The sequence below is a fragment of the Chiloscyllium plagiosum genome, unplaced genomic scaffold (genome assembly GCF_037043375.1).
Source record: "Chiloscyllium plagiosum isolate Xiang-an unplaced genomic scaffold, Cpla_swu_hap1 HiC_scaffold_5, whole genome shotgun sequence".
Classification (NCBI taxonomy): domain Eukaryota; kingdom Metazoa; phylum Chordata; class Chondrichthyes; order Orectolobiformes; family Hemiscylliidae; genus Chiloscyllium; species Chiloscyllium plagiosum.
Window position 1 is genome coordinate 549,024 of NW_028270143.1, and position 23,061 is coordinate 572,084.

The 23,061-nt window shown below is 42.1% G+C and overlaps 1 protein-coding gene and 1 long non-coding RNA gene across 2 annotated transcripts in view; both read left to right on the plus strand.

Moving 5' to 3' along the window:
- The window catches only part of LOC122549650 (ubiquitin-conjugating enzyme E2 E1), a 122,132-nt gene that overhangs the window by 40,247 nt on the left and 58,824 nt on the right, over window positions 1-23,061 (plus strand). The window lies entirely within an intron of this gene.
- LOC148149857 (uncharacterized) lies at window positions 3,421-6,220 on the plus strand. The gene is made up of 3 exons (XR_015757146.1): window positions 3,421-3,917; window positions 5,037-5,105; window positions 6,127-6,220. It is a non-coding gene; the product is annotated as an uncharacterized LOC148149857 (long non-coding RNA).

Below are 23,061 nucleotides of genomic sequence, written 5' to 3' on the forward strand. Positions count from 1 at the left end.
TACCTGATAGATTCATTCGTCCCTCCAAGTTTGAGTGTTGTGACGACACTGTAAATTGCATATTACCAGGGTGTTCTGTGACAATAATTACTAATGCTAAATGCTGGAGTGAGAATAATTTGGAATAATGTCATACAGCAATTTTCCAATAACTACTAAGTTTGATGGACAATCTTGCAGTGCGAGCAAACTTTTTTTTATCAGCAAGGCTAAAAGTGAGGTACTGCAAATAAGCCAGTAATTTTTTTATTCTTTAATTTGCAAATTAATGTTAATGCTATAACTTTCCAGCAGTTTCTGATCCAAGGATTGAATAACTTAAGACCAAAGGATATACGAGCAGAATTAGGTGATTCGGCCCGTCAAGCCTGCTCTGCCATTCTGTCATAGCTAATATGTTTCTCAACCTTTATTCTTCTGCCTTCTCCCTGTAATCCTTGGTCACGTTACCAGTCAAGAGCCTTTCTATCTCTATCTTAAATACACTCCGTGATTTGGTGTGCATGGCTTTCTGCAGCCATGACTTTACAGATTAACCACCCTCTGTCTGAAGAAAGTCCTCCTCATCTCAGTTCCAAAGAGTCATTCCTTCATTCTGAAGCTGTGCCTTTGGTTCCTAGTCTCTTTTTTCAATGGAAGCATTTTCTCCACATTCACTCTATCCAGATCTCTACAGTATTCTGTAGACTTCAATCAGATCTTCATCCTTCTAAACTCCATCAAGTATAGACCCAGAGTCTTCAACTGTTCCTCATATGAAGAGTCCTTCATCCCTGGGGTCATTCTCTTAAACCATTTATGGAACTCCTCCAAGACCAGCACGTCCTTCATCCTTCCTTCGATAAGGGAACACATATTACACTCACCTTCCAAGTGTGGTCTGACCAGAGCTTCATATAGCCTCAACATTGCATCTTTGCTTTTGTATTCTAGCCCTCTTGAAATGGATGCCAACATTGCATTTATTTTCCGTAACTGCCAACTGAATCTGCATGTTAACCTTAACAGAATCCTGTACTAGAACTCCCAAGTCCCTTTGTGCTTAGCTTTATGAATCCTTTCCCTGTTTAGAAAATAGTCTATGCCTCTATTCCAAACAGAGTTCTTAATTCTACACATTGTATTCTACATGCCACTTTTTGTCCACTCTCCTAGCCTCTCCAAATTCTTCTGCACCGTCCTGCTTCCTCAACACTACCTGTCCCTCCACCTATCTTTGTGTCTTCTGCAAGTTTTAGCAATAATGCCTTTCATTCTTTTATCAAGATCGTTAATGTATAACGTGAATTATTGTGATCCCAATGTGGACCCCTGCAGAATTACACTAGTCACCAGCTGTCATCCTGAAAAGGACCTCTTTATCCGCCCTCCCTCCCCACTCTCTGCCAGTCAGCCAATCCACTATCCATGCCATCAACTTGCCCCTAATACCATGGACTCTTATTTGGCAGATTCTTGCGCAGGCACCTTGTCAAAGGCTTTCTGGAAATCCAAATAGATCACATTCACTAGCTATCCTTTGTCTAACTTGCTCTTTATCTCCTCAAAAGATTCTAACAGATTTGTCAGCATGATCTCCCTTGATGAAGCCATGCTGACACAGCCGTATTTTAACATACACTTCCAAGTACTTTGCAATCTCATCCTTAATAATGGACTGTAAAGTCTTACCAACGACTGCAGTCAGGCTAACCAGTCTGTAGTTTTCTGTTATTTGCCCCCGCTTCCTACTTAAACAGTGGTGTGATGTTAGCCAGTTTCCTCTGGGATCCTCCCTGACTCCAGTGATTCCTGAAAGATCATCACCAGTGCCTGAACAATCTCTTCACTATCTCCTTCAGAACTCTGGGGTGTAGTCTATCTGGTCTGGGTGATTTATCCACCTCTGCACAATGGTTGGTAGGTTGAAATGCACAATGGTTGGTAGGTTGAGATTTTTAAATAGAGTGAACAAGTATAGAGATGCAGTCCACTGAGTATGCCAGTGTTTACAAATACTGGTAACTATGGGCAAAACCATAAATCTCCAGGATCAGTGCAGTGATGCGCAGAGCACCATCTGCAAACTTCACACCATGCTAGTTAACTTCTAAGACCTTGGAAAGAAATGGGTTTTTCTGCTGGAGGTTTTTGGGTTAAGCAAGGGTCAGCTAATTTTCCCATCTGATAAAGATGTTATGTTTAGAAACCTCTTAAAATTTGTTTATTTTGTATGATAACATGATTAGGTTTTCTTAATTTACTAGCAACCACAAGGTAGTTTACACTCCTTTTATATATAAAAAGAATACATGGTAGAATCAAGAATAGAATGATGTGGCCTGAGTTTTAGAAGCTGGTGTTATGTTATGAGACTAGTAAACTGACATGTGAATTCAAACCTCACCTGTGACGGTTTGGAGTTTAAAATTAAATGTGAAAGAGACAGCTAGCTCCACCATTGTTGACCGTAAAACTCCTGACTTTTAAAAAATAACAAGTTATATTAATATCCAAAACTGAACACTTGCTCAACATAAATACTTTAACCTGTTATGGGCACCAAAGATTGATTTATCGTTGATCAGATAACTATCTAGAAGATCTTACTTTCATTCACTTACAACCATATTTTCATTTTAAACAAAGCAGTCAATAAATGAAAATTGGCTGCATTCATTCGCCATTAGATTTTGAGTTTGCAGATAGTAAGAACTTTTGGAGTAGCCATATTCTATCTAGCCAGTGAGTGGTGATATGCTGTCCAACATTATAATAATCTGACTTTCACCCAACTCCCAAATTGCCACACCTTTTGTTGCAAGATCACTGGCAAGCAGCTGGAAAAAGGCAGTTTGCTTGACCTTTCTTATTCGCTCTCCAGGAATACTGAACTGCCACAAACTGTAGAGGTATTATCATATTTTCTAATCAATCTGTTTGGAGATTTTGTTTAAAAACCTTTGGGACGCATGGGACTTAAACCCACGTCTCTTGGCAGAGACTACCAGTGCATGACAACAGGAATTGAAATGAGGAGTTGAATGAATCCATGGTTTGGGCCCAGAAAGGCCATCCCAACCGAATAAAGTTAAAACAAACAACACAAAAACATTTATTTTAATTCTCAACACTTTTTTTGATTTATAAATTACAAGTCATGTAAATTTTATCAACAGAATATGAATCATAATAAATTTATTACAATAAATTAACTATGTGACTTTATGTTGGAATCCTTCAAAATGATTCTGAATCATTGAACGATTTGCCCCAACAGCCTGACTGGATAACATCATCTGCCTTGACATCTTCATTTATAGTACCACTAACTTGTGCATCAAGTTTCTACAAGTAACCACCCTCTGAATCATTCTACACTTCTGATATTCCACATTTTTAGGGGTTTTTTGACTATTAGGATCAAATTTATTCCACCTTTCTATGACCCTTTTGACACAATGACGCTAGTGAGGGTGTTAACATATTTCCACCTTACGCTGGATGACTTTCCAATAGCCAGTTCTATATTTTTTGGAAAAGGTCCTTTTGGGTTTTACCTGTTCATGCAAGTGCTAAGCAACATGTGTACATTTGCAAGGAATTACTCCTACATCAGTGTTGTTTGATCCTTCTTCATTGGTTACATTCTCAAAGGATCCTTCCACATCCAACAGAAATTTACCTGTACCTCCACCTGTCATCTGCTGTATCAGTTACACCCAATATGATCTACTCTACATCGGGGAGACAGGACGCCGCCTTGTGGATCATTTCAGAGAGCACCTCTGGGAAACCCACACCCACCAACTCCACCGCCCTGTGGCTGAACACTTCAGCTCCCCCTCCCACTCCGTCAAGGACCACATCCTGGCCCTCCTCTATCGTCAAACTGTTAGCACCTAATGCCTGGAGGAAGAACGCCTCATATTCTGAAGGTAAATGTGGATTTCAACAATTTTCTCAATTCCCCCCCCCCCACCATATTAGTCCAGTCCCAAGCCTCCAACTCGGCACCACCCTCCATCAACTTTCCTATCTCTGCTCCATCTCCCCTCCAACTTATCACCTTCTCCCTTAGCTTCATCTACCTATCGCTTTCTCAGCTACCATACCCCCAACCCCACATCCCTCCCATTTATCTCTCAGCCCCCCCCTCACAAGCCTCATTCCTGATCAAGGGCTTGTGCCCGAAATGTCGATTCTCCTGCTCATTGGATGCTGCCTGACCTGCTGTGCTTTTCCAGCACCACATTCTCGACGACTCCTCAATCACTGACACGGTCAACATTTGAAGCAAATGTTGTCCCAGACAAGCAAGATTTTTTCTGTTGTATAATCTCAAATTTTCAGTGATTCATTTCTTACAACCACATTCAACTAGCCAGCATTTGTTGTGAACTTGGGCAGCAAAGCTTGATCATTTTTCAGGTTGAGTTTTGGGCCTGAATAGCACATTGATTTTGTGCTATCCACCATAAAAGATGAAAACTGCTGTGAATCACTTCTTTGCACAGCCAGTCATTTTTACAAAAGTAATTCTTTTCACCAAGAATGGTCTTGTTTGCTGGCACGTTGGTATTTCCAATGCAAGCTAATTATGCACTCTTTTGAATCAGATGACAAAATGTTAGAACTTGATTTTATTGTCTAGTTCAAATGCTGTGGATTTTTTTTGTATTCTGACAGTGCTAAATTGTGCATTTTCATGAATCTTGTAGCCAGCTGGCGCTGGCCTTACTTTTTCTAGAATCCCTTTTTTTTTTGCTCCTGAGAGGGCGTTGAAAGGGAATGGCTTGGAGGATAATAATCTCATTTTGCAGATCTCAAAACCAATTTTGTTTATTTTTCTCCAGGTGAGGCCATTTGCTTGGTCTTCCTCTGCTGGTGCCTGTATTCTATGACCTCCTTTCTAGTTTATTAGATATCTTCTGCTAGTCTTTAACTACTTTCTCAAAAGCATTACATTTTATTGCTTTTACATAATTCTTAGTCTTACCAGCAAAAGCTACAGGTTTATTATTAAGGTTAGCAATCTTCTTGTTGTTCCTTCACAGACACAGTGATGGATCATGTGGTAAACGAGTCATGTCGATTTGCTGGGAGATACAAGGCAGAATTGGCAGGTGGAAAATCTAAAGGTTCCTGCATGTACCACTACATACTAGTAATTATGCTGGTTAATTTAGTTGATGCAATTTGATCCCAAAACAGAGCTGAAACTTTATTGCTGGAACAGCACAGCAGGTCAGGCAGCATCTAGGGAACAGAAGATTCGACGTTTCGGGCACATGCCCTTCTTCAGGAATGTGCCCGAAACGTCGAATCTTCTGTTCCCTAGATGCTGCCTGACCTGCTGTGCTGTTCCAGCAATAAAGTTTCAGCTTTGATCTCCAGCGTCTACAGACCTCACTTTCTCCTTGATCCCAAAACACACAAGTAGCAAATTGAATTGAATTTTTTGTTATCTTGTGTATTCAGTACAAAATACTGGAAAGTGTGTACCGTTGCCATGCATGATGCTATAGGAATATCGTAGAAGTATACGAAAATTACTTTTTAGGCTAATATTCATCAGGTTCAGCAAACTGACAAAAGACACTTAGTGCAAGGCCCATTCAAATAACTATTTTCTACAATTAATAATACCAGTTCAAGAAATAACATTTTTGAATTTTCTAAGGAATCAATTTAGTTTGTAGGTGTGTAGCATTGGGTATATCAGGTTGATTTGAAAACAGAAAAAGTTCAAGCCATTGACTTCAAATGTTAACAATCTCTCCACATATGCTGCTGACTGGCTAAGTATTGTCAGCATTTTTTGTTTTTAGTTCAGATTTTCAGTAATACAGTATTTTGCTTTTGTATCAAAGTTAACCTTTTCCATGTATGAAATATGCATTAAGATTTGCTGCAGATTTATTATGATATTTCATATTCGTGAAGAGCAACTTCACATTGGTTTCTAGTTTGTATGTAATTGTCTATAGAATATGTAAACTATAGGGCTAAGGTGTACCTAATTCTAGTGAGAGTAATTTTACCTCTGTTTTGTTATTATAAAAATTGAATAACAGTCATAAATATAACTTGGATATCATAACAGCTGCAATCCTGTGTAACTAATTTAAATCTCTTCCTTCTCAGGAGTACATATTCTATAGAGAGAATTTGTACAAAACCATTTCCCTGTTGTCTTGGCTTGCCTGCAAGAAAAAGCCTTGAAGTTGGATCACAGAAGGAAAGAATGATCTTTCCCCTGGGACCCTACTGGATAAATTTAATGTCCTGTCTGCTTTCCAGGCAACTATACAACAGTATGTTTTCAATTTATTTTGAATATCTGTTCAACTTAAAAACCAATTTTAACATGTACCTTTTGGAAAAGTGAAATAATGTACAGATTCGTGCAACTTCAAAGCAGCAGCACATTTTAACCTTGATAGCTTGCTTAATGAATAATTGCTAAAAGAAGACAAGATGTTGAAATTTTGTCTTGCACTTTTAGAAACAGGACACAAGGAACAGACTTTAAGAAAGGGGCACCATTTACGTAGCATGAGAAGAAGGTGCTGATTGCAAGGAGGTGCAATACAAACAGTTAACTGGCTATCTTATTTCTCACAGCGGATGTGTAGATTCTGATTAGTCATGATGTTGCCATGAGATGCCGCAGAGCTTGGCTCTTTCCATGCCCCTATTTTCTTTCATATGAAAAAGGTATAATTTATGTACAAATTCCTTTTAACGACATAAAACTGCATATTTGTATATGTAGCTTCTAGCATGTGCAAGTGCATCATACTGCAAGCCCAACTAATGATCTGAAATTAATTTTTGGTGTAACTCTTAGTATTATCAGTGTTATTGAATGTATAGCGTGTAAAAGCAAAGTATCATGGATGCTGGATATCTAAAATTAAAACTGAAAATGCTGGAGAAACTGAACAGCTCTGGCAATAAATGTGGACCAAGAAATAGAACGAACATTTTGAGTCTGTGATGATTCATCAGAATTCGAGTATTTGAATAAATTTTTGATTCAATCGCCTCATAATGAATGATTTTTTCTAAGGCTTGCATGCTTGAACTGGTTGAGCACAATTGGCAAGCAACCTGTACAAATGGTCACCAAGTAATAAATAATAAAAGATTTCATGTCACAATTCTATTCACTTTAACAGTGATTGACTCTTAACTGTCCTCAAGTGTTCAAGTAAATAACTCAGCTTTACAAAACTTAGAGACCATCAAAAATCAGTAAAATGTGATAGACTGCCTGTTGTTGACTTTGGAACTGAAAACAACAATGGCACACCCAACCAAATTGTGGTCTTTAGGAAGCTATGGACTTGCACCCAAGATCCCTCTCAAGAACCACAGTGGTTCCAGTAAACCAGAACTCTGAGCACTGTGGTCAGATTGCATGGAAAATATTCAATAAATAAAGTTTAACTTTTCTTATCACCTATCACTGAGAAAAAAAATTAATCTGTGTCAATAAATATCTATTTCATATTTTTCTCTGTATATGAATGGTCCTAAGGGTCCTGCCATTTACTTATTCCTTGTTCTTACATTTGAACTCCCAAAATGCATCATCTCACTCTTGTCTGGATAGAACTCCCATTTGTCTCTTCTCTGCGCAATTTTCCAACTGATCTATATCCTGTTGCATCGTTTTACAACGTTCATCACTATCCACAACTCCTCCAATTTTCACATCTGCAGTTACAAATCAGACCACCTGCATTTGTATCCAAAGCATGTTTACATATTACAATCAGCAGAGGTCTCAGCCTGATCCTTGTGGAACACCACAGATCGTAGATCTCCAGTCAGAAAAACAGACCTCCGCAACTACTCTTTATCTTCTATGACCAAGCCAATTTTGTATCCAACTTAGCAAGGTGAGCCACAAATGCTGACTTTTGTCAACAATGACTACATCCCATAAAAGAATTTTTTAAAAAGTGAAATGTGTCTAACAAGTTAATTAACATATTCAAGCGTGTGATCAAATGAAAATTCATCGGCAATCAAAAAATACTTTTCACAAATCTGTCGAAAAATCTGATCAGCTATCTCTCAAAAGTTATTTTAAATATAGTGCCTGGCATAAACCCACTGACTGGCAGCTACACCAGCATTTGTAACAGATTTCCTACAGAGGTATTGTAGGAATGTATAGAATCATAGAGATGTACAGCACGGAAACAGACACTCTGGTCCAATTCGTTTATGCCAACCAGATATCCTAAATTTATCTAGTCCCATTTGCCAGCACTTGACCCCATCCCTCTAAACCCCTCCTATTCATGTACCGATCCAGATGTCTTTTAAATGTTGTAGTTGTACCAGCCGCCACCATTTCTTCTGGCAGCTCATTCCATACATGCCACCACCCTTTACATGGAAAACGTTGCCCCTTGGGTCCGTTTTAAATCTTGCCACTCTCGCCCTAAACCTACGCCCTTTAGTTCTGGAATCTCCCACCCCAGGGGCAAAGACCTTGTCTATTTACCTTACCCATGCCCCTCATGGTTTTATAAACCTCTATAAGGTCACCCCTCAGCTTCTGACACTCCAGGGAAAACAGCCCCAGTCTGTTCAGCATCTCCCTATAGCTCAAATCCTCCAACCCTGGCAACATCCTTGTAAATCTTTCCTGAACCCTTTCAAGTTTCACAACATTGTTCCTGTAGGAGGGAGACCAGAATTGCATACAGTATTACAAGAATGGCCTAACCAATGTCCTGTACAGCCGCAACATGGCTGCAATACCCAATGCTCTGACCAATAAAGAAAAGCATACCAAATGTCACCTTTACTATCCTAACTACCTCTGACTCCACTTTCAAGGAACTATGAACCTGCACACTGAGGTCTTTTTGTTCAGCAGCACTCGCCAGGACCTTACCTGGAAGGTAAGGTGGGAGAGCATTTTGGTGCTCGTGATCACAACTCCCTGACCTTTACTATAGTCATGCAAAGGTATAGGAGCAGACAGGATGGGAAAGTATTTAATTGTAGGAGGGGGAATTACAATGCTATTAAGCAGGAACTATTCAGCATAAATTTTGAACAGAGATTCTCTGGGAAATGCAAGTTGTTTAGGGAGCACTAGCTGCGAATGCTCTATAGGTTTGTCCCACCGAGGCAAGGAATGGATAGTTGGGTGAAGCAAACTTGAATGACAAGAGGTGTGGAACATGTAGTCAAGAGAAAGATGGAAGTGTGAATGGCAGTGACCACATCTGCAGCAAGTGTTGGTTGCTGGAAGAACTCTGAATCTGAGCTTCAAACACTACGGCACATTTGAGGGGGTAGTGGGGAGTTACCTGGGTGCTTTGTTTCAGGAGGCAGTCGCATCCAGTAGATTAAGTAATTCAACCTCAGTTGATGATCAGGAACAACAGGGTGTGACTATAAGTGAGGCAGGTAGGAAGAAATTCTGAGTTCAGGAGTGGAGGAGCCTCAGCCCTTGACCTTATCCAACAGGTGTGAGATTTTTGCTCCCTGTATGGATGAGGGAAGGGGCTGTGAATAGGCACCATGGTGCAGAAGGCCATTCAAGAGAGGGGAGCAAAAAGACAAGTAATTGTTATCGGGGATTCTATAATAAGGGGAACGATAGTATCCTGTGTGAGCTGGATCAGGAGTCCATCATGGTATGTTGCCTGCCCGGTGCCAGGATGCAGGGCATCTCCGACCGACTTGAAAGGATATTGGAGCAGGAGGGAGAGGATCCAATTGTTGTAGTTCATGTTGGCACAAACAACATAGACAAGGCTAGGAAGGCAGACCTGTTCGGGCAATGTTAAGCACTAGGAAGGAAATTAACTAGGAAGTTAAGTAGAAAGATAAGCAATAGGTTAGCATGTGTGCAAGGTTTAAGTTCACAGTGGCACAGTGGTTAGCACTGCTGCCTCACAGCACTAGAGACCTGGGTTCAATTCCCACCTCAGGCGACACTGTGGGGAGTTTGCACGTTCTTCCCGTGTCTGCGTGGGTTTCCTCCGGGTGCTCCGGTTTCCTCCCACAGTCCAAAGATGTGCAGGTCAGGTGAATTGGCCATGCTAAATTGCCCGTAGTGTTAGGTAAAGGGTAGGGGTGGGTTGCGCTTCGGTGGGGCGGTGTGGACTTGTTGGGCCGAAGGGCCTGTTTCCACACTGTAAGTAATCTAATCTAATCTAAATTGAAGAACAGGTCGTCGAGGGTCAAAATCTCTGGATTACTGCCCGAGCCATGTGCTGATTGGCACAGGGATAAGAAAATTAGGGAAGTAAATACATGGCCAAGAGATTGGTGTGGGAAAGAAGGATTCCACTTCATGGGACATTGGCATCAGTTTTGGAACCGAGGCGATCTATACCGATGGGACAGTCTCCACCTGAACCGATCTGGAACAGTGTTCTGGCGAAAAGGATAAATAGGGTGCTCAATCGGACTTTGAGCTTGTGAGTCGGTGGGGGGAAGGGAATGCAACAAGGAGTATGGAGTTAAGTAGAAAGATAAGCAATAGGTTAGCATGTGTGCAAGGTTTAAGTTCAAGGCAGACTAGGAATGAAGCAAAAAGGAAGGGTAACTTAGGACACATTACTAGAGGTGATGGAAATCATGAGGATAAGAAAATTACCAGTTAAGGTGCTTTACCTGAATGCTTGAAGTATTCGTAACAAAGTAGATGAATTAACAGCACAAACCTTCGTGAATGATTATGATGTGGTAAGCATCACAGACATGGTTGCAGGGGTTCAGGACTAGCAGTCATCCAAGGATTTACAACTTATCGAAAAGACAGGAAGGTGGGCATAGGGGCTGGATTGCCTTGTTAGCTAAGAATCAAATTAAATCTATAGCACTGAATGACATGGGGTCAGATGATGTGGAGCCTGTGTGGGTGGAGATGAGGAACCACAAAGGCAAAAAAACCATAAAATGGGAGTTATATACAGACCTCCCAGCAGTGGTCAGGACCAGGGATGCAAGATGTACCAGGAAATAGATGGAACATGTCAGAAAGGCAAGGTCACGGTGATTATGGGGAACTTCAACATGCAAATGACTGGTTGAATAGTGTTGCCAGTGGATCCAAAGAAAGGGAATTCATGGAATACTTACAGGATGGCTTTTTTGGAACAGCTTGTGATGGAGCCCACAAGGGAGCAGACTATTCTGGACTTGGTGCTATATAATTGGCCAGATTTTATTAAAGATCTTAAAGTAAGGGAACACTTAAGAGGCAGCAATAATATAGTAGAGTTCAGTCTGCAGTTTGAAAGAGAGAAGGCAAAACCGGATGTAGTGGTGTTACAGTTAAATAAAGGTAATTACAAGGGCTTGAGAGAGGAACTGACTAAATCGGCTGAAAGCAGAGCCTAGTGGGGAAGACAGAGCAACAATGGCAGGAGTTTCTGGGTGTAATTGAGGACACAGTACAGAGGTTCATCCCAAAGAAAAGAAAGATTATTTCGTGGGGGGGAAATTAGACAGCCATGGCTGACAAAGGGAGTCAGGAAATGTATCTGAGAAAAAGAGAGAATCTATAAAGTGACCAAGAGCACTGGGAAATCAGAAGATTGGGAAGACTACAAAAACAAACAGAGGATAACAAAGAGAGAAATAATGGAGGAGAGGATCAAATATGAAAGTAAGATAGCCAGTAATATTCAAAATGATAGTAAAAGTTTCTTTCAATGCATAAGAAATAAACAAGAGGCAGAAGTAGAAATTGGGCCGCTCCAAATTGATGCAGGAAGGCTAGTGATAGGAGATCAGGAAATAGCTGAAGAACTTAATAAATATTTTGTGTTATTTTCACAGTGGAAAATATGAGTAATATCCCAACAATTAAGGAGAGTCAAGGGGCAGAGTTGAGCATGGTAGCCATTACAAAAGAGAGAGTGCAAGAAAAGCTGAAAGGTCTAAAAGTTTATCAATCTCCTGGCCCAGGTGGGCTACATCCAGGAGTTCTGAGGAAGGTGGCTGAAGAAATAGAGGCATTGGTTATAATCTTTCAAAAATCACTGGAGTCAGGGAAAGTCCCAGATGATTGGAAAATTGCTGTTGTATCCCCCTTGTTCAAGAAAGGATCAAGACAAAAGGTGGAAAATTATAGGCCGATTAGCCTAACCTCTGCTATAGGTAAATTCTCTAGAATTCTTCGTTAAGGATGAGATTTCTAAATTCTTGGAAGTGCAGGGTCAGATTAGAACAAGTCAGCATGGATTTAGTAAGGAGAGGCTGAGTCTGACACACCTGTTAGAATTCTTTGAAGAGGTAACAAGTAGGTTAGACCGGGAAACCCAGTGGATGTTATCTACCTAGACTTCCAAAAGGCCTTTCAAAAGGTGCCTGACGGGAGGCTAGTGAGTAAGGTGAGGGCCCATGGTGTTCAAGGTGAGCTACTGGCATGGATTAAGGATTGGCTGTCTGACAGAAGGCAGAGAGTTAGGATAAAAAGGTTCTTTTTTGGAATGGCTGCTAGTGGCAAGTGGTGTCCCGCAGGGTTCAGTGTTGGGGCCGCAGCTGTTCACTCTATATCTAAATGATCTGAACGAAGGGACTGGGATATTCTGGCGAAGTTTGCCGATGATACGAAGTTAGGTGGATAGGCAGGTAGTACTGAGAAGCTGGGGAGGCTGCAGAAAGCTTTAGACAGTTTAGGAGAGTGGTCCAGGAAATGGCTAATGAAATTCAATATGAGCAAATGCAAAGTCTTGCACTTTGGAAAAAAGAATACAGGCATGAACAATTTTCTAAATGGTGAGAAAATTCATAAAGCCAAACTACAAAGGGATTTGGGAGTGCTAGTCCAGGATTCTCTAAAGGTTGACTTGCAGGTTGAGTTTGTGGTTAAGAAAACAAATGTAATGTTGTCATTTATCTCAAAAGAGGGTTGGAATGTAAAAGCAGTGATGTGCTACTCAGACTTTATAAAGCTCTGGTTAAGTCCCATTTAGATTACTGTGTCCAGGAAGGACATACTGGCACTGGAGTGTGTCCAGCAGAGATTCACACGGATGATCCCTGGAATGGTAGGCCTAACATACAATGAACGGCTGAGGATTCTGGGATTGTATTCATTAGAGTTTAAAAGGTTAAGGGGAGATCTAATAGAAACTTACAAAATAATGCATGGCTTAGAAAAGGTGGTCGCTGGGAATTTGTTTCAGTCAGGCGGGGTTACTAGGACCCTTGGGCAGAGCCTTAGGATTAGAGGGGATCAATTTAAAATGGAAATGAAGAGATATTTCCTCAGCCAGAGTGGTGGGGCTGTGGAATTCATTGCCAGGGAGCACAACGGAGCTGGGACATTAAATGTTTTCAAGGCAGAGATTGATAAATTCTTAATCTCGCAAGGGATTGAGGGATACAGGGAGAGTGCAGGTAAGAGATGTTGAAATGCCTATCACCCATGATTGAAAGGTGGAATGGACTTGATGGGCTGAATGGCCTCACTTTCACTCCTATGACTTATGGTTTTATGGAAGCTAGCTTAAGGTTGAGAAAGCAAGGATCAGACGGGGCTCTGGAGTTTTAGAATGTAGCCAGGAAGAACTGAAGAATGGCCTTCAGAGCTAAAAGGAGGCAGAAAAATCCTTGGCAGGTATGATTAAGGAAAACCCCAAGGTGTTCTACACTTAGATGAGGAACAAGAGGACGGCCAGAGTGAGTAAATGGTATAACCAGCTGTGTATGGCTACCAGTCTCTGATAGCCGTAAGCAGATGACAAGGACCAGAAACTTGACTGGGACAATGTAACAATCATAGGACCAACTAAACAGAGGACAGCCAGGGAATTTCTAGAAGCATGGCACTCAAATACAGGACTCCATCAACTAACACACAGATCTAGACTCAGTATACCGGCCACTGCAATGAACTACCAGAACTGGCAACTGGAAGCAGCAGGAACGGAACCAAATAAATTCCAGTAGGCACAGTACACCTGCGCTTCATAGAAGGCTTCAAAGCACTTCAAAGGCAGACGACGAAACTTCTGCAAATCAACTTCCCAGCTCAGTGAGCAAACCCATAACCACGGCAGATCTTGATCAATTGGGTCAATTGGCTGAGAAGTGGTAGATGGAGTTTAATTTGGATAAATGTGAGGTATTGCATTTTGGTGAAACGGAAAGGGCAGGGCTTATACAGTTAATGGTAGGGCACTGGGGAGCATTGTCGCACAGAGCGACCTAGAGATTCAAGTACATAAGTCCTTGAGATGTGTATCTCTCGGAGTAGACAGGTAGTTAAGAAGGCATTTACCACATTTGCCTTCATTGCTCAGACCTTTTGAATATAGCAGTTGGGATGTCATGTTGAGGTTGTACTTGATGTTGGTAAGAGCTGAAAATGTGTTGCTGGAAAAGCGCAGCAGGTCAGGCAGCATCCAGGGAACAGGAGAATCGACGTTTCGGGCGTAAGCCCTTCTTCAGGAATGAGGAAAGTTTGTCCTTGATGTTGGTAAGGCCTCTTCTGGAGTATTGTGTACAGTTCTGGTCACCCTGCTATAGGAAGGATATTATTAAATTGGACAGGGTTCAGAAAAGATTTACCAGGATGTTGCCAGGAATGGAGAATATGAGTTATAAAAGTAGACTGGGTCTTTTGTCAGCAAAGCTTAGAGTTTGAGTGGTGACCTTGTATAGAGGTTTATTGAATCTTGAGAGGCACAAGGTGAATAGAGAGAGGTTTTTTTCACCCTATGGTGGGGGAGTTCAAAACTAGGGGCCATATTTTTAAGGTAAGAGGAGAAAGTTTTAAGGAAATGAGGAGCAACCTTTCCTTGCACAGTGGTTCATGTGTGGAATGATTTGCCAGAGAAAGTGGTGGATGTAGGTACAGTTATACCATTTAAAAGGCATCCAGATAAATACTTGAATAGGAAAGGTCTGGTAATATATGGAGGAGAAAGTGAGGTTTGCAGATGCTGGAGATCAAAGTTGAAACTCTATTGCTGGAACAGCACAGCAGGTCAGGTAGCATCCAGGGAACAGGAGATTCGACGTTTCGGGCACAGGCCCTTCTTCAGGAAAGAAGGGCCTGTGCCCGAAACATCGAATCTCCTGTTCCCTGGATGCTGCCTGACCTGCTGTGCTGTTCCAGCAATAAAGTTTCAACTGGTAATATATGGGCCAAATACAGCACGCAGGACAAGTTTAGTTCCGAAACATGGTCGGCATGGATGAGTTTGACCAAAGGGTCTGTTTCCATGCTGTATCATTGTGACTCTGGTGAGAAGTGAACTCACATCACTACCTAACCAAACATTGTGTCTTGCTCATATCCTGCTTGTGGTTAATTCCTCTGTGTGATGTATATATGTGTGTAGACACAAATATGGTACAATACAGTATACAATTAATGTTGCAGGTTGACCTTAACCACGTTCTCCAAAGACTTCAAGAAGGGAAATGCACTTTTTTCATAAAATGTGTTTAGACACTACTTCGATTCTAATGAATTAGTTTAACATGCAATCTAGCCAAACATGACAGTCATCTAATTTAGAGTGATACAGCATGGAAACATATCCTTTGGACCAACTTGTTCATGCCGACTCGGTTTTTCAAGTTAAATTAGTCTGATTTGCCTGAGTTTGACCCAAATCCTACTGAACCTTTTGTATTCAAATACTTATTCATACAACAAAGACTCTGCTCCCCACTCTGCAATTGGATTCTTGACTTCCTCACCTGCAGACAGCAAGCAGTAAGGACAGACAACAACATCCCCTCCACAATATTCCTCAACACTCATGTCTAAGTGGCCAAATCAGTTCTAACTGCATTTACAAATTTGCTGATGACACCACCATAGGGGGTCGAATCTCAAAACAACAATGAGACTGTACTGGAAAGAGACAGTTAGTAGCATGGTGTAAAGACAACAATCTCTCCCTCAATGTCAGCAAAATGAAGGAGCTGATCATCGACTTCAGGAAGCAAGTGGGGGACATGCCCCTGTCCACATCAATGGTTCTAACGTTGACTTGGACAAGAGCTTTGAGTTCCTAAGTGTAAATATCACCAACAATCTGTCCTGGTCCGTCCACGTCGACGCTACAGTCAAGAAAGCAGATCAACGTTTCTACTTCCTCAGAAGGCTAAGGAAATTTGGCATGCCCACAATGACTCTTAGCAATTTCTTTAGGTGCACCATAGAAAGCATCCTATCTGGATGAATCAAAGCTTGTTACGGGAACTACTCTGCCCAAGACGGCAAGAAATTAAAGTTGTGAACACAGCCCAGCCCAACACAAAAAACACCCTTCCACAGACTCTGTCTACACTTACATTGGCCTTTTTCCTGAGGCAGGTGAAAGTCCCGCCCCAATTATACTCTCTTCCACCCTATTCCATCGAGCAACAGATACAAAAATCTAAAACTATGTACCATCGGATTTCAGAACAGGTTCTTGCCTGTTGAAATCAGACAGCTACATGGCCTCTTTAATTCCACATGGTCTTTTTGATAGTAGGAGTGACAAAAATGGCCAATTCTTGAGGTCTGAATTCTGTCGACCTGAATCCTGTCCTGAAAGCCCAATAAAAAGACAGTTGCTTTTTGCTTAAAAACTTTAATTCCTAAACCACTTTCACCATCCCACCTTCCCCTGAGAACATAACAATTTTCAAGCATCAAAATAGGTCAGGTAGAATAAAGTTTGGGAACCACTGTTGGAGAATTGTTTTCTGGTACATTTTGTCAGAATTGTGTTTTAGGTACTGGAATCTAATTATTAATCCAAGCTTAATGAGCCAAGAAAGTTTAATTTTAACACTACATCTTGTCTGTTTCCTGAAATGTCTCTTCAGTGAATACAGGTGGCTTAATCAAGCAAAGCTAGCACTTGGGTGTATTGTACAGATATCTTTTCAGAAATCTGTTGATAGAAGCAGGATTGTATAAAAACAAAATGTAGCTGGATAATTTGGTAATTAAGTAGAACATTTACACTTTTGGTACATCTCTGTGGAGTAATTGGGCTTGATTATCAGTACATTCCTCCAGTTTTTTGCTAAAATTTGAGACCTTGGATTCTGTATTGGATACAAACAATATGATATTATACATGGAGTAATAGCAATTAATAAAGGATAAAAGGGCATTTCAGATTTCTCACATTTTTCAAACAGATTGATTTTGAAGCACCTAAAACTTCAAGATCAATTTACAAGATTTAATGAGACGAGCTGATATAATTCACAAAGGAGTTTAAGGTGCACATTCCTGCGAAATGTAATTGAAGTACAAGAATACCAGGTACAGGAATTTTGGATTGGTAAAAATACAAGAGCAGCCAGGCACTCCAGGTAATGAGCTGAAAATGTGTTGTGGAAAAGCGCAGCAGGTCAGGCAGCATCCAAGGAGCAGGAGAGTCGACATTTCGGGCATAAGCCCTTCTTCAGGAATGAGGAAAGTGTGTCCAGCAGGCTAAGATAAAAGGTAGGGAGGAGGGACTTGGGGGAGGGGCGTTGGAAATGCGATAGGTGAAAGGAGGTTAAGGTGAGTGTGATAGGCCAGAGAGGGGGTGGGGGTGGAGAGGTCAGGAAGAAGATTGCAAGTTCGGAAGGCGGTGCTGAGTTCGAGGGATTTGACTGAGACAAGGTGGGGGGAGGGGAAATGAGGAAACTGGAGAAATCTGAGTTCATCCCTTGTGGTTGGAGGGTTCCTAGGCGGAAAATGAGGTGCTCTTCCTCCAACCGTCGTGTTGCTATGGTCTGGCGATGGAGGAGTCCAAGGATCTGCATGTCCTTGGTGGAGTGGGAGGGGGAGTTGTTGAGCCACGGGGTGGTTGGGTTGGTTGATCCGGGTGTCCCAGAGGTGTTCTCTGAAACGTTCTGAAAGGGAAATGGCAATTAAATAGCTGGAATTTGAAGAGAAAGAAAAAGAGAGCAATTAAGCTGGATCGAGAATTGCGAAGCAGAAGAGGAGAGAGGCAAAAGAGGAAAATATGCAAGAAAGGGAATACCGAGGAGGACAGACTTGAAACAAAAGAGATCTTAGAGGCAAAAGGAAGTTCTGATGAGGAAAAACATAGTCAGAACCTAACTTCACGTAAGGAAATGTTTAATCTCGTACAAGCTCTTCAAAATGTGGAAGTGTCTTTATACCGTTTGACAATGTTGCAATGCATGAAGTAGCCGAAGGAAAACTGGAAACTGCCCATGCAGAGTACATTGACAGGTGAACTTGTGAGAGCATGTGAGGTCACTTTCAGAAGAGACTTCTATGGAATATGGTGTGGCTTTTAAAAAAAAAGGATATTCATAGTCCATATGAATTAGTCCCTGAGGCATATAGATAAATGTCTTGGAACTTAAGAATGTAGCCAACCGGTCAGTACTGTACTGAATTTGAAAGGGTATAGCAAAGTAATTTTGACCATTTTGATCAGGGTATTAGTAGTAAATGGCAAATATGAAGTTTTAAGAAAAATGTTTTCTTAGAATTTATAAATTTACTGTCTCCAGTAATTAGAAACAGTTCAATACTCAGTGAATATGGCTGATTATTATAAGCTGATCCATAAAATTAAATATCTTTTCCTGTCATCCCATGATGCTGATAAGGATAGAAAGTGGGGAGAGTTAAAGGAAGGCAAGTAGCTAGGGTAAAGATGAAAACTTGGAATTCTATTCAGACCAGAAAGGAAGTACTGAGAGCGGAAGTGAGACTCCACTAAAGCTTTAATGTTTCCATTGTAACAAATGGGAACACTTTTGTTCAGAATGCTGCAGTTGTGAATGGATTTATTGAGGTTTGTAAGAGTTGGTCTGAAAGATCTCAGAAGGAAAACACCAAGGATCAACTTGTAGTTTTAAATACAAAATGAGACATGATAAATATTGCTGTGAGTGCCGGAAAGAGGAGTAAGGTAGATGAGAGATACGGGATTATGTGTTGAAAATTAAGGAAGCTTTAAAATAAGTGACTAAGCCCATACAATATTGAGAGATGTAAGAGCTACTCAAACTTGTTTCTCTGAAGAAGGGCTTAACGTTTATTCCAGATATTACATTGAAAGCCAAAGTTTTACTTAATGAAATTGGTGGACAAAATTCCTTTGTTAAAAGTGCATATTGAATGTAACCTAAATATCTGGAACAGTGATAGGAGTTGTTCAGAAATTATTTGTGGATGGTGTTGATTTATTGCTCAGTAATGATGTGACAGGAGCAAAAGTTATAGCTTTGCTCATAATTGCAAATTCTATATGTGGTTAAAGAAATGGAACAGTTATAAATTCCAGGTATTTTTTTCTTTCATGTACATTAAGGATAATCAAAAGAATCAACATTGCATAACAAAGTTTAAGCTTGAACACAGTCCAGCTGCTTTCCAAAGATTTAGGACTCAAGTTGATCTGCCTAGTGCCAGGATTCCAAGCATCTGCTCTGGGTCAGAGAGGAACTTGCACAGGGGGAGGAGGAGGATACAGCTGTCATGACTCAAAGAAAGTATCAACAAACTTATGTAAAACTAGGACAGAGGTTTTGCTTAAAATAGGAGCAATTGGGGGCTAATTGCAAAACAGAAACTCAAAGGTAATAATCTCTAGATTATTTACCTACCCTATGATCAAATTGGAGTAGGTTTAGAGCATAAAATGTGTGGCTTAACATGGTTGAGAGAGAAATGGATTTTGATTCCAAAGGCACTGACAGGAAAGTGGGAGGTGTACTGTTGGGATGGTCGTCACCAGAACTGTGTTGGTTTGTGTTTTGGCAAATCATATAACTCTGGCTGTAAAGAGGATTTTAAACTAAATAGTGAGGAAATGTGGTAAATTTAAAGAAAGGGGACAGGGCAAGAGAGCAGGATTGCAAGGAATGGATAATCTGATGTGACAAAAAAAAGCTTTCAAATTTAGTATGCCAGCTGATCAGGGTAGAGACTTTTACAATAAGATACATGAATGGTTTGATTTGATTTATTATTGTCACATGTACTTAGTACAGTGACAAGTTTTGGTTTTTCATGCCATTCTGGCAGATCATACCAAACAAAGTGCTTAGGGATAATAGAACAGAGCAAGCAATCCAATGTTACTGCTGCAGAGAATATGCGCAAAGAGCGAGATCAACATTAAATTTAAAATTTGAGCGATCCATTCAGAAGTCTAATAACAGCAGGGAGGAAGTTATTTCTTGAATCTGTTGGTTCGCGTGTTGTAAGTTTTTGTATCTTCTGCTCAACGGAAGAGTTTGGAAGAGATTATAACCAGGATGGGAGGGGTCTTTGACTATGTTGGCTGCCTTTCCAAGGCGGTGAGAAGTATAAATGGAGTCAGTGGGTGGAAGATTTGCCTGCGTGAAGAACTGGGCTGTGTTCACAACTCTCCGTAGCCTCTTATGCTCCTGGGCACAACAGTTATTGTACCAAGCTGTGATGCATTCGGATAGAATGTTTTCTATGGTGCTTCCATAAAAATTGACAAAAGTCTTTATGGACATGCCAAATTTCTTCAACCTCTTGAGGAAGTAGAGGTGTTGTGCTTTCTTAACCATTGAATCAACATGGGTGGACCAGGACAAATTGGTGGTGATCATCAATCCTAGGAACTTCATGCTCTGAACCAGCTCCACCTTGGCTTCATTGGTGTAGATAGGGGTGTGCCCTCTACCTTGCTGCCTGAGTTCAGTGACCAGCTGTTTCATTTATGCTGAAGTTGAGGGAGAGATTGTTATCTTTACACCACCCGAGCAAGCACTTTAATCTCTTACCTGTATTCTGTCTTGTCATTGTTTGAGATCTGGCCTACATCAGTGGTATCTTAAGTAAACTTGTAAATGGAGTCAGGATGAAATTTGGCCACATGGTCATACGTATCCAGAAAGTGCTAGTTAGGGCGCTGGTGTTGAGGATCCTCAAAGAGGAGGTTTTGTTGCCTATTCACACTGATTGTGCTCTGTGGGCTGGGAAGTCAAAGATCCAGTTGCAGAGGGCGGACCAGAGACCTAAGTCTTGGAGTTTGGTTTAGTTGGAATTATAGTTGAAGCCAGGTAGGAACCTGACGTAGGTATCCTTGTTATCCAGATATGTCAGGGAGATGCTGTCTGCTGTGAACTTGTTGCTACAGTAGGCAGATTGCAAGGGATCAAAGCAGACTGATGCTAGAGTTGAAATGAGCCATGACCAATCTTTGTCAACACTTCATAATTTATGGAGATCAGTAGTCATTAAGGCACACTGCATGATTCTCCTTTGATGGCAGGATGATATTGATCTTAATGAAGCAGGTGGGAATGTCACATCATAGTAAGGAGAGGTTAAAGATGTCAACGAATACTCCTGCCAGCTGGTATACGCAGGATCTGAGTGCACTGCCAACGTCTCCATCTGGGCTGCTTTCCATGGGTTTACTCTCAAAAAGCTGAAAATGTGTTGCTGGAACAGCGCAGCAGGTCAGGCAGCATCCAGGGAACAGGAGAATCGACGTTTCGGGCATAAGCCCTTCTTCAGGAATGAGGAAAGTGTGTCCAGCAGGCAAAGATAAAAGGTAGGGAGGAGGGACTTGAGGGAGGGGGGTTGGAAATGCGATAGGTGGAAAGAGGTCAAGGTGAGGGTGATAGGTCAGAGTGGGGTGGGGGCAGAGAGGTAAGGATGATGATTACAGGTTAGGAAGGCGGTGCTAAGTTCGAGGGATTTGACTGAGACAAGGTGGGGGAGGGGAAGTGAGGAAACTGGAGAAATCTGAGTTCATCCCTTGTGGTTGGAGGGTTCCTAGGCAGAAGATGAGGCGCTCTTCCTCCAACCGTCGTGTTGTTGTGGTCTGGCAATGGAGGAGTCCAAAGACCTGCATATCCTTGGTGGAGTGGGAGGGGGAGTTGAAGTGTTGAGCCACAGGGTGGTTGGGTTGGTCGGTCCGGATGTCCCAGAGGTGTTCTCTGAAACGCTCCGCAAGTAGGCGGCCTGTCTCCCCAATATAGAGGAGGCCACATCGGGTGCAGCGGATGCAATAGATGATGTGTGTGGAGGTGCAGTGAATTTGTGGCGGATATGGAAATTTCCTTTGGGGCCTTGGAGGGAGGTGAGGGGGGAGGTGTGGGCGCAAGTCTTGCACCTCCTGGGTTGTACGTTCCAAAAACGTACAACCCAGATGGCCTCCTTCTTCAAGGACCGCAATTTCCCCCCCGACGATGCCCTCCACCGCATCTCTTCCACTTCTCGCTCCTCCGCTCTTGAGCCCCGCCCCTCCAACCGCCACCAGAACAGAACCCCACTGGTCCTCACCTACCACCCCACCAATCTCCATGTACAGCGTATCATCCGCCGTCATTTCCACCACCTCCAAACGGACCCCACCACCAAGGATATATTTCCCTCTCCTCCCCTATCAGCGTTCCGTAAAGACTCCCTCCGTGACTCCCTCGTCAGATCCACACACCCCCCCACCAACCCAACCTCCACTCCCAGCACCTTCCCCTGCAACCGCAGGAGGTGCAAGACTTGCGACCACACCTCCACCCTCACCTCCCTCCAAGGCCCCAAAGGGAACTTCCATATCCGCCACAAATTTACCTGCACCTCCACACACATCATCTATTGCATCCGCTGCACCCGATGTGGCCTCCTCTATATTGGGGAGACAGGCCGCCTACCTGCAAAGCATTTCAGAGAACACCTCTGGGACACCCGGACCAACCAACCCAACCTCCCTGTGGCTCAACACCAACTTCCCCTCCCACTCCACCAAGGATATGCAGGTCTTTGGACTCCTCCATCGCCAGACCACAACAACACGACAGTTGGAGGAAGAGCGCCTCATCTTCCGCCTAGGAACCCTCCAACCACAAGGGATGAACTCGGATTTCACCAGTTTCCTCATTTCCCCTCCCCCACCTTGTCTCAGTCAAATCCCTCGAACTCAGCACCGCCTTCCTAACCTGCAATCGTCATCCTTACCTCTCTGCCCCCACCCCACTCTGACCTATCACCCTCACCTTGACCTCTTTCCACCTATCGCATTTCCAATGCCCCTCCCCCAAGTCCCTCCTCCCTACCTTTTATCTTAGCCTGCTGGACAAGCTTTCCTCATTCCTGAAGAAGGGCTTATGCCCGAAACA